The sequence below is a fragment of the Nicotiana attenuata genome, chromosome 10 (assembly GCF_001879085.1).
Source record: "Nicotiana attenuata strain UT chromosome 10, NIATTr2, whole genome shotgun sequence".
Taxonomy (NCBI): domain Eukaryota; kingdom Viridiplantae; phylum Streptophyta; class Magnoliopsida; order Solanales; family Solanaceae; genus Nicotiana; species Nicotiana attenuata.
In genome coordinates, this window is record NC_031998.1 from 5,503,783 (window position 1) to 5,514,254 (window position 10,472).

Below are 10,472 nucleotides of genomic sequence, written 5' to 3' on the forward strand. Positions count from 1 at the left end.
GAGGTCAGTCAATATTTGTGCTTCGCGATCGCGAGGCTATTTCCGCGATCGCGATGAAGGAATTAAATCCCTGGGCAGAATGTTTAAATAGTTGCCTTCGTGATTTTTGGTCTATTTTCCACCATTGCTGAGCGATTTGAAGATTTTTGAGAGGGATTGAAGAGGGAATCGAAGGGAAACACTTGGAGGTAAGATTTCTGAACTCAATACTCGATTGTATAATGATTTCTATCCAATTAGACATGAAATTAGTGGAATTTAAAGCCTAAAATTGGGAATTAGGGCTTAAAATTTGAGACTTTGATTTAAGGATTTGAGGGGTCGTTTGTTGTCCGATTTTGATGCATTTGATATTTATGAACTCGTGAGAGTGTAAGGATTCTAGTTTTGTGATTTTTATCGGAATCTGAGGCGTGGCCCGGGGGTCAGGTTTGGCCAATTTCGGGATTTTTGAGTAAATTTGGTTTATTTTTGCGTGGGCTTTGTTCCTTTAGCCTATTTTGATGTTATGATTCTGATTTTGGATAGATTCGGGGCGAGTTGAGGCCGATTCTAGAGGCAAAGGCTTCGCAGGCTAGAGTTTGGACCGGCTTGAGGTAAGTAATGATTGTAAATGTTGTCCTGAGGGTATGAAACCCCGAATTTCACATCGTTGTGCTATTTTGAGGTGATACACATGCTCGATGGCGAGCGTGGGGTCGTACACCGTTGAGGATTGTGGCTTAGTCCATCTCGTATGACTATTGAGTCGTGTATTTAATTGGAAACTGTTTGATATTATTATATTTTGGAAAGTATTACTATGTTTGGGGCTAAATGCCGAGTTTAGGGCCTTGTGCCGACTTTTCAGACCCTTAGGGGCTTTTTACTACTGTTTCCTCACTGTTTTGATGATATTTACACTCAGTCATGCTATACTTTCACTGATTTCATAATTCGGATTTTATGTACTCCTTTTGATTTTATAAATGATATTTTGAGCCGAGTACCTATTTTACTATGAGCCCGAGGGGCTTGAGTGAGTTCTGACTGAGTGAGGACGAGGGCCTATGTTGTGAGGATATCATGGGATCGAGCTGCGCGCTGTAGCGTGTTGTACTGATTGTGATATATGAGAGGCCGAGGGCCTGATTTATTATGCCACGAGATGGCTTGTGATAGCGCTTGGGCTGTAGGTGCCCCTCCGGAGTCTGTACACCCCCAGTGAGCACGGGTACCCAGTGTGTGTAATGTGATATTGCCCGAGGGGCTGTTGTTGTTTCATGTTGTTGCCCGAGGGGATGATAAGAGCGATTGTGAGGTAGCCCGAGGGGCTGGTTCTGTTGATATTATGCCCGAGGGGCGGTTTATGGTACTTGTTTTGCCCAAGGTGCTATTTACGTTTCTATCCTTTTACTCACCGTTTTCATTACTCGTTTGAACTATTGAAAGATGTTTTAAAGGGTTTTACTGAACTGAGTTGTCTTTTTACGAGTTTTATTACTTTACTGCATTGTTCTGGACTTATACTGTTTGCTGTAGCGTTATGACGCGGTTTACGTGTTTTCTTACTGCTCAGGTGCCTTTACTTTTATTAGTTACTGAGTTGGCGTACTCACATTACTCCCTGCACTTTGTGGGCAGATCCAGGAGTCTCGGGTCGCGATGGCGAGTTCTAATTAGCCTTCCAGCGGGTCTCCGGAGTTTACTAGGTAGCTGTTTGGCGTTCTCCTTCCTATCTTATTTAGCTTTGTGTTAGCATTTGTTCAGACTATGTTGTCCTTTCTTATTCCGAGACAAGTTGTAGTTGCTCATGACTGGTGACACCCCAATGCCGGGCTGTGTTATGTTTCCGCATTGTCTATTTTGACTTATATTATGGAATTTTTTTGCTAATTAATGACTTTAAATGACTTATTATGAACTTCTGGTTGGTTTGGGGTTTGTGTCGGCTGACCTAGTTTCGCGATAGGCGCCATCACGATCAGGTCTGTTTTAAGGTCGTGACAAGTTGGTATCAGAGCGTAGGTTACATAGGTCTCACGAGTCATGAGCAGGTTTAGTAGTGTCTCGCGGATCGGTGCGGAGACGTTTGTATTTATCCTCGGGAGGTTGCAGAACCTATAGGAAAACATCGTATTCTTGAATTCCTATATCTGTCGATTCTAGTACTAAATTTCTGTTATTCTATTCCCTATATATTCTATATATGCAAAATACTTTCAAAATAGCATATATATGCATATATAAGTATGCCCAAATGTTTACGTATTTTTTCTAATTTTTAAAGGATTTTTTTAATCAATTTATTGTCCTATTTTGACAGTACAAAAACCAATAATTGTTCCTCAAATTATTATTTTGGTGAATAACTTATTTTATTCTCACATTTATACCAAAACATAGCTAAGGTAATTTCAATCTTAAACGGGCTAACCCAATTTCAATTTAACCCGGCCTAGATCCCCCTCTTATCCTGGCCGTTGATCTCTAAGATCGACGGCCCCTATTCATTCTTGCCTTTTTTAATCCAAACGACTACCCTAATCCCCCCATTCCTCATCTATCAGCTGCCTCTAAACACCCCACTCTCTCAAACTCTCTCGAATGTTCTCAAAACCCTAATCGTCTCCTACCGTCTTCAACCTCGAAACCATTGGAATCCATGGCTTCTCAGGCCATGGGAGGCTTAAACTCACCTCCCTTTGCTCTTATACGCTTGGTGCTCGAAGGTTCGAGGTCTGACCTCGAATGTGTTCGTTCAGATCTCCACCGATCCAATGTTCCACGGCCATCTCCGGCTTTGCTCCGGCGTATCCTGGTCTTCTGAGCCTGATTCTGATCTTCTCCGACTCAGATCAGACCTTTTCAAAGCCTTTCTCATTTTATGGTTCTTCTGAATCCCTAACTATTCGAGGTTTTCTCCGATTTTTCTTAGATCTGTTGTGTATCCATGCTCTATTTGAGTTTTCAAATGCTTTCCCCAACTCTCTGTCAAATATTACTTTCAATATCGTTTCTTTTCGATTTAGGGTTTTCTGAAATGCTTAAAATGTTTCTCCGACTTTTCTTTTCCCTTTCTTTGTGTGTATTTGTCTCTACTGTGCTCATATGTTTCCTTTCTACCACACATGTTCTTCTGTGCTTTTTAATATTTCGTTTTCTTACTGTGTCTCTATACCCTGCTCTAACATGTTTATCTCACTGTGTTTCCTATATCATGTTCTCGCATGCTTTCTACTGTGTTCTTGAGCTTTTTCTTTTACCATGTTCTTGTATGGTCTTTTACTGAGTTTTATACTCCGTTCTTGAATGTTCTTTACTGTGTTCTATATGCTCCACGCTTGTGTTTCTTCTACAACGTTTTCCATATTATGTTCTCATGGGCTTTCTACTATGTTCTGGTATTTCTTCTACTATGTCCTGCTATACTATGCCTTTCTACTGTGTTCTTTGATATTTTCCTTCTACTGATCCTTGTTTAGGGTTTTTCTGAGAAAAAACTTTCTTAAGCATGTTTCTTCTACTCTTTCTACTGTGTTTGCATGTGTTCTCATGAGTTTCTGAAAGAAACCCCTGAGCGTGTTTCGACACTTGCTTCCTCATCTCTGTATTTCATTCAAGGTGGAAACCCTAGAATTTGGGGGTTCTGCCGAGGTTTGGTCATGTGATTGAACTAGGGTTCTATTTTAAGATAGCCTTGTCCAAAGTCCACTGGGTTTTCCCAAAACCCAAACGAACACTACCACATTTTGTGCATTTATTTGGAGAACTAAAATGCTTTTATGCCAATTGTTGATACTAAATAGTCGAGTCTGGTGGGGGTAAGGGCCTAACCTTTTTGTCTTGCAGAAATATGAGGCACGAAGTCCCCAGATTCCGCATGGTCACCCACATCCACCCCAAACTGCTAAGCTGGTGGAAGGATCTTCATTCCAGCAATCAGACTCTTGTCCGGAAATACTTGGGAAACCTACCTTCTCTCTTGGAAATTCAACCCAATAACAAAATCATAGAAGCTGCCACCCTATTATGGGATTGTGATAGGTTTGTGTTCCGCTTCGGAACATTGAGATGACACCCCTGCTTGAGGAAATAGGAGGACTGGCTGGTATACCCTGGGAAACTCCGGGTTTATTGGTGCCGGAAGATTGCAAGGGTAGAGGTTTTCTCAAGATGATGGGTCTAAAGAAAAATCCAGACTTGACATGTTTGAAGGAGTCATACATTCCCTTTGACTACTTGTACGAGAGGTACGGTCACAGCAAATCTTACCGTATTTAACTAGACGAGTTCGCCCTTACATCATTGGGGCATATTCATCGAAGGGTCTTTGTCTTCATGTGTTGTTTCTTGGGGATGATAGTGTTTCCAATGAAGAAAGCAAGAATCCATACCAGGCTAGCTATGGTCACCAAAACTCTAATGGAAGGAATTGACGAACAACCATTCAGTCTTGTGCCGATGATCATTGCAGAAATGTACCGAGCCCTAGAAAGGTGTCAACAAGGGGCCAAACACTTCGAGGGTTGTAATCTGCTACTTCAACTTTGGCTCATGGAACATCTCCAAAGGGGTGAATACCGACAGGAAATCCATCGAAGGGACTGGGATGATCATATCGCCTTTCATCACCCAAAGCGAATGAATTACATGTCCAACATGTTCGCCCAACCGGAGAATGCTAGAGAATGGGTCGAACTCTTTGATAATTTGACTAAAGACCGGGTACAATGGATGTTTGAGTGGTTCCCTACTGAAGAATTCATCGTTCGATCCAGGGATGCGCCATTTATGATACTGATCGATTTGAGGGGGACCTACCCTTATGTCCCTCTCCGAGTTATGAGACAGGCTGGCAGGAAGCAGGTTATACCAAGGGTCGACAAGATGAGCCACTTCCGAGCTGACTTCCAGAATGACGATAGTCTGCACAGGTGCCAGGCTCAGCATGTATGGCATTGCAAAATTGTCTTGGGAAAGGACACCATTGAACTAGACAGATACCATGCTGGTTGTACCCCACACTATTCAGGCTGGCTGGAGGACAATCACAACGATTTGGGTCAACCCGGGTTTGTTCGAGGTCACAGGATCATCGATGAAAAGGTTGAGGCACAGGTCAAGTACAACCAATTGCGCAAGAGGAGTCGGGAATGTGAATATGAGCACCGTGAAATACAAGAAGCCAATCAAAAGCTCATTGAAGAATGGAAGGATATGGCTGTCAACGCCAACAAACGACTAGTCTGTTTGGAGCGGGGCATAGTGGAATTGGAAAAGAAGTTTCTGAAAAGGGTCGAAGACTGCCGAATCGCTAAAGAAAATGAAGGTGGACATCTGGCCAGAGCTTACTTGCAACTAGGACTGCGCGAGCTGGGAGAGCTCTTCGATGGAGCCAACAATGCCGAGTCTGGTGAAGGTCCTTCTGGGACCAAATAGGAATTTCCATTTTTTTCGCTTTATAAGATGTAATAAGGCCAATGGCCATTAGTGACTTTTTCTTATTATTTAGTGTCGTTTTGGGATTCGTCTACCTTTTTATCAATGAAATGAGGCATTTAGCATTCTAAGTTCTCCAAATTTACTTGTCGCTAGGCCTACCTCGGGCACAACGAGGTCCCCAAAATTAGGACCCGCTTTATATTTCCTGCACTACGTGTTTAAATATTGCCACATTTTTTTATGATCTTTACTGACTTATCACCTTTTTGTTTTACTTTTTGCTTATTCCCATCCCCAAAGGTTAGTCGTGATCTCTGGCATCGTCATCATATTCCACAAGATCCAAGGGCCCTCCACCCACTGCTCCTCCCAGTCCAATCAAAAACAGGAACAAAGGAAAGATGGAAGATTTGAGCAACACCAGAAAAGAAAAATCAGTTGAGTGGGTAGAGATCACTCAGGGTACTCAGGTTTCTAAGTCCCAACTCGAGCAGAAACTGTTGAAATTTCAGGAGGAACTTGATCAAGTTCGGAACTTGGCAAGCTTGTTATTCTCCCTCACCACCCCAGATGTCAATTTTCCAAGCACTCAGAACCCCACACCTCCACAAAACATCCCAAAACAACAAAACCATCCCCCTCCTCTCCACCACTGCAATACTTGCCACACCTCCAATAATACTCCACTGCTCATCCCGGAACCTTTGAACCCCACAAATGACAACTGCTACACCCAACACAATACCCCCATCTATGTGGAGACTATGCCACACTCCACCCAGCCCATCTCAAGCACACCCGAGTCCAATGATAAGGACTCGCTCATCAGAAATTTGGCCGAAGAGCTTAAAAAGTTGACTAGCAGAATTCAAGGCGTTGAAGGCGGTAAGGGAATTGAGGGGCTAAACTATGAAGATCTGTGCATACAGCCCGATGTCGAACTACCTGAGGGGTACAAACCTCCCAAGTTCGAAATGTTTGATGGCACAGGGGATCCCAGGGTTCACTTGAGAACATACTATGACATGCTTGTCGGAGTAGGAAGGGATGAGAAAATCCGCATGAAGCTTTTCATGAGGAGCTTGAAGGGAGACGATTTATCTTGGTACATTAGCCAGGATCCGAAGAAGTGGTCAAACTGGGTAAGCATGGTGTCCGATTTTATGGACAGATTCAGGTTCAACACGGAGAATGCACCAAATGTGTTCTATATCCAAAACTTGAAAAAGAAACCCACATAAACCTTCCGCGAGTATGCCACTCGCTGGAGATCAGAAGCTGCTAAGGTCAGACCGGCCTTAGAGGAAGAACAAATGAACAAGTTTTTCGTCCGGGCTCAGGACCCACAGTATTATGAGAGGCTGATGCTGATTGAGAATCATAAATTTTCTGATATCATCAAGCTAGGAGAAAGGATCGAGGAAGGCATCAAGAGTGGTATGGTTACAAACTTTGAAGCCTTGCAGGCTACCAATAAGGCTTTACAATCTGGTGGCACGACCAAGAAAAGGGACGTAGGTGCTGTAATGGTTGCACAGAGGACCAAATCCCCTATCATGTACCAAAGATACCCAATACCTCCAATCACATATCAGCCTACCCCAAATTACCAAGCACCCTCACCCACTTACCAAACTCCACCACCCGCTTATCAGTCATCTCCCACATATCAGCCCACTTCACCCAAATACTCCCAACCAGCACATGTTTACCAAGCCTACAACACCCAACCATCCCACTATCAATCATCTCCCCCACGTCAAAGCTTCCCTAGACCGCGACCAAATTTTAACCGCAGACCTCCCAAACAGTACACCGCTATTGCTGAACCGATCGACCAGCCGTACGAAAGGCTCAAAGCTGCTGGTTATGTCACCCCTATCCCGGCTATAACACCTGAAAACCCTTCTCAGTGGGTCAATCCATATAAAACCTGTGCATACCATTCCGGCATGAAGGGACATACCATTGATGAATGCCGCTCTCTGAAGGATAAGATTCAAGCTTTGATTGACAACAAGATCATTGTAGCAAAGGAGCCTGCTCCGAATGTCCGCAATAACCCCCTGCCAGACCACAAGGGTGGAGGCGTTCACATGATTGAGATAGAGGATGACTGGGACCCCAAGGGATCAATCGGTTTGATCACAGAAGGCGACGATCCAAAGAAACCAGTAGTCACCCTTAATCCGATTGTGGTCCAGATTCAGCATTCTGGGGACACCGAAGTAAACATGTTCATGCCACTCGAGTGTGAAGCACCATCCTCTGCAAAGATGCCAGCACCGATTGAGGTTGAGTTTATGTCACCAGCAAACACACCTACACCCTTTGAAGTTGCGGTCTTACCACCTGAGAATCCTGCTCCGTTCGGAGTAAAGATAGCCACGCCAATTCCAGTGGAAATGTCAGCCATAACACCATTCCATACGAAGGCTATACCATGGGACTACACAGCCGAGGCCAGAAGAAAGGGGAAGGTCAAGTTTGGGAAAGCCGTTGCGGCTCAGTGTATGACAAGAACCGGTAGGGTTTATACCCCGGAGCATTTGGCTGAGTCTAGCAAGGAGGCCTCTAGTCGGTCAACCATCACTGAAACTGGGCCCGACGAACTCTGGAGAAAGATACAAGCCAAAGAATACTCAGTCATTGATCAGCTAAACAAAACACCAGCACAGATTTCTATCCTTGCTTTGTTACAAAGCTCCGATGCACACAAGAATGCCTTGTTAAGAATGTTGAGCGAGGCATATGTGCCGAGCAATATCACCGGTGGGGAGATGGCCAACATGGTAAGCCAGGTATTGAAAAGTCAGAAGATCACTTTTCATGAAGATGAGATGCCATCAGAAGGATTGAGTCACAACAAGGCGCTACATATCATTGTGCAGTGCGAAGATTATTTTATCACCAGGATCCTAGTCGATGGGGGTCCAGTCTCAACATTTGTCCGTTGGGAACACTCAGGACGTTGGGAAAACGGCTGCATGAAATCAAGGACGGGGCCATCAACGTCAAAGCTTTCGATGGTTCTCAAAGGTCTACTATTGGGGAGATTAGCTTGTGTTTGCAAATGGGGCCTACTTGGTTTGATGTTGATTTTCAAGTGATAGACGTGCCGGCATCTTACAATCTGTTGTTGGGACGACCATGGATTCATACCGCTGGGGCCGTGGCGTCAACACTACACCAGGCAGTGAAGTTTGAGTGGAATCACCAAGAGGTGATCATTCACGGCGACGGTAGCAATCCCATATACAATTGCCAGACCACTCCAACGATTGGAGGAAGAAGAAGGATAGGCGAGGAAACTTACCACCACATCGAGCGAGTCAACGCCGTTGATAAGGATAAGTGGTAGGATAACAAAATTGAAAGCATATTGAACTGGAGCGGGTATGCAAAGGACTTGGCATAATCTCCAAGGAATCGCTAAGCCCATCAAGCTCAAGAAACGCGGCACCACCTTTGGATTGGGGTATGAGTACACCTGGAAGGAATTCAACGAATGGTCGGCACCCTGGCGCGGTCCTTACTATCCATTGGAGCAGCCAATACCCCGTTTGTAGCAGACCTTCCAACCGACCGAGGTTATCTACGGGTCAGAGGAAGAAGAAGCACCGGCAGCAATGAGGAATTTGTTCCTAGAAGACGATGATATGGATTGCTGTGTCATTTTTTGAGGGGGGGGGGGAGGAAGGCCCTTCCATACAAGCTGTAAGCAGAGGAGCATGCCTCAATAACTGGACTATCAGAACCACCAGAGCCTGGCGAGCCTCGAGGTAGCAAGGCTGAACAAGCATCATGCACTATTTTATTAGTTTACTTTCCTTTCGCATTTTTATTTTTGCAAGAAAGAGCTCCAATGTTCGAAACATTTATGGAATTTATCAAAGCATTTCAATTTTCTTATGAATCTTGCTCCTATTATTTTCTCTCATTACTTTACTTATACAGCATTACTATTACTTATCTTGATGAACCAATGACTGTGACATGCAACGAGACAACGCAACAAATGGACCTAGATTCAGAGGAAGATGATATACCGGAAGAGATTGTTAAAGAAGTTGAGTATTTTGAGAACAGACCTAAGTCCAACCTGGATGAGACTGAGATTGTTAACCTGGGAGATGCAGAAAACATCAAAGAAACACGAATCAACGTTTATCTGTCACCATCAGAAAAGGAAGAATACACAGAGTTTCTAAGAGAATATGAGGACATATTCGCCTGGTCGTATGATGACATGACTGGGCTAAGTACATAGATTGTGGCACACAAACTACCGACTGATCCAACACGTCCACCGGTGAAGCAGTAGCTCAGAAAATTCAAGCCAGATATGAGTTTGAAAATCAAGGAAGAAGTCACCAAGCAGGTCAAAGCCAAAGTTCTCAGGGTAGTAGAAAATCCAACATGGTTAGCCAACATTGTGCTAGTACCGAAGAAGGATGGGAAGGTTTGAGTCTGTGTCGACTACCGGGACCTTAATCGTGCCAGTGCAAAAGACGACTTCCCCTTGCCAAACATACACATCCTGATTGAAAATTGCGCCAAGCATGAGTTGCAATCATTTGTAGATTGTTTCACGGGTTATCATCAGATCTGGATGGATGAAGAAGATGCTGAGAAAACGGCTTCCATTACGCCGTGGGGGATGTACTGCTACAAGATGATGCCATTCAGGTTAAAGAATGCAGGGGCCACCTACATGAGGGCTATGACTACCATTTTTCACGATATGATACACAAGGAGATCGAAGTATATGTAGATGATGTCATCATCAAGTCCAAGAAAGCCACTGATCACATGGAAGATTTGAGGAAGTTCTTCAATAGACTGAGAAGGTACAACCTGAAACTGAATCCCACAAAATGTGCATTCGGGGTTCGAGCTGGAAAATTGCTTGGGTTTATTGTGAGTCGCCGGGGAATAGAACTGGATCCATCGAAGATCAAAGCCATTCAAGAATTGCCACCGCCAAAGAACAAGAAGGACGTAATGAGTTTCTTGGGGAGACTTAACTACATCAGCCGGTTCATAG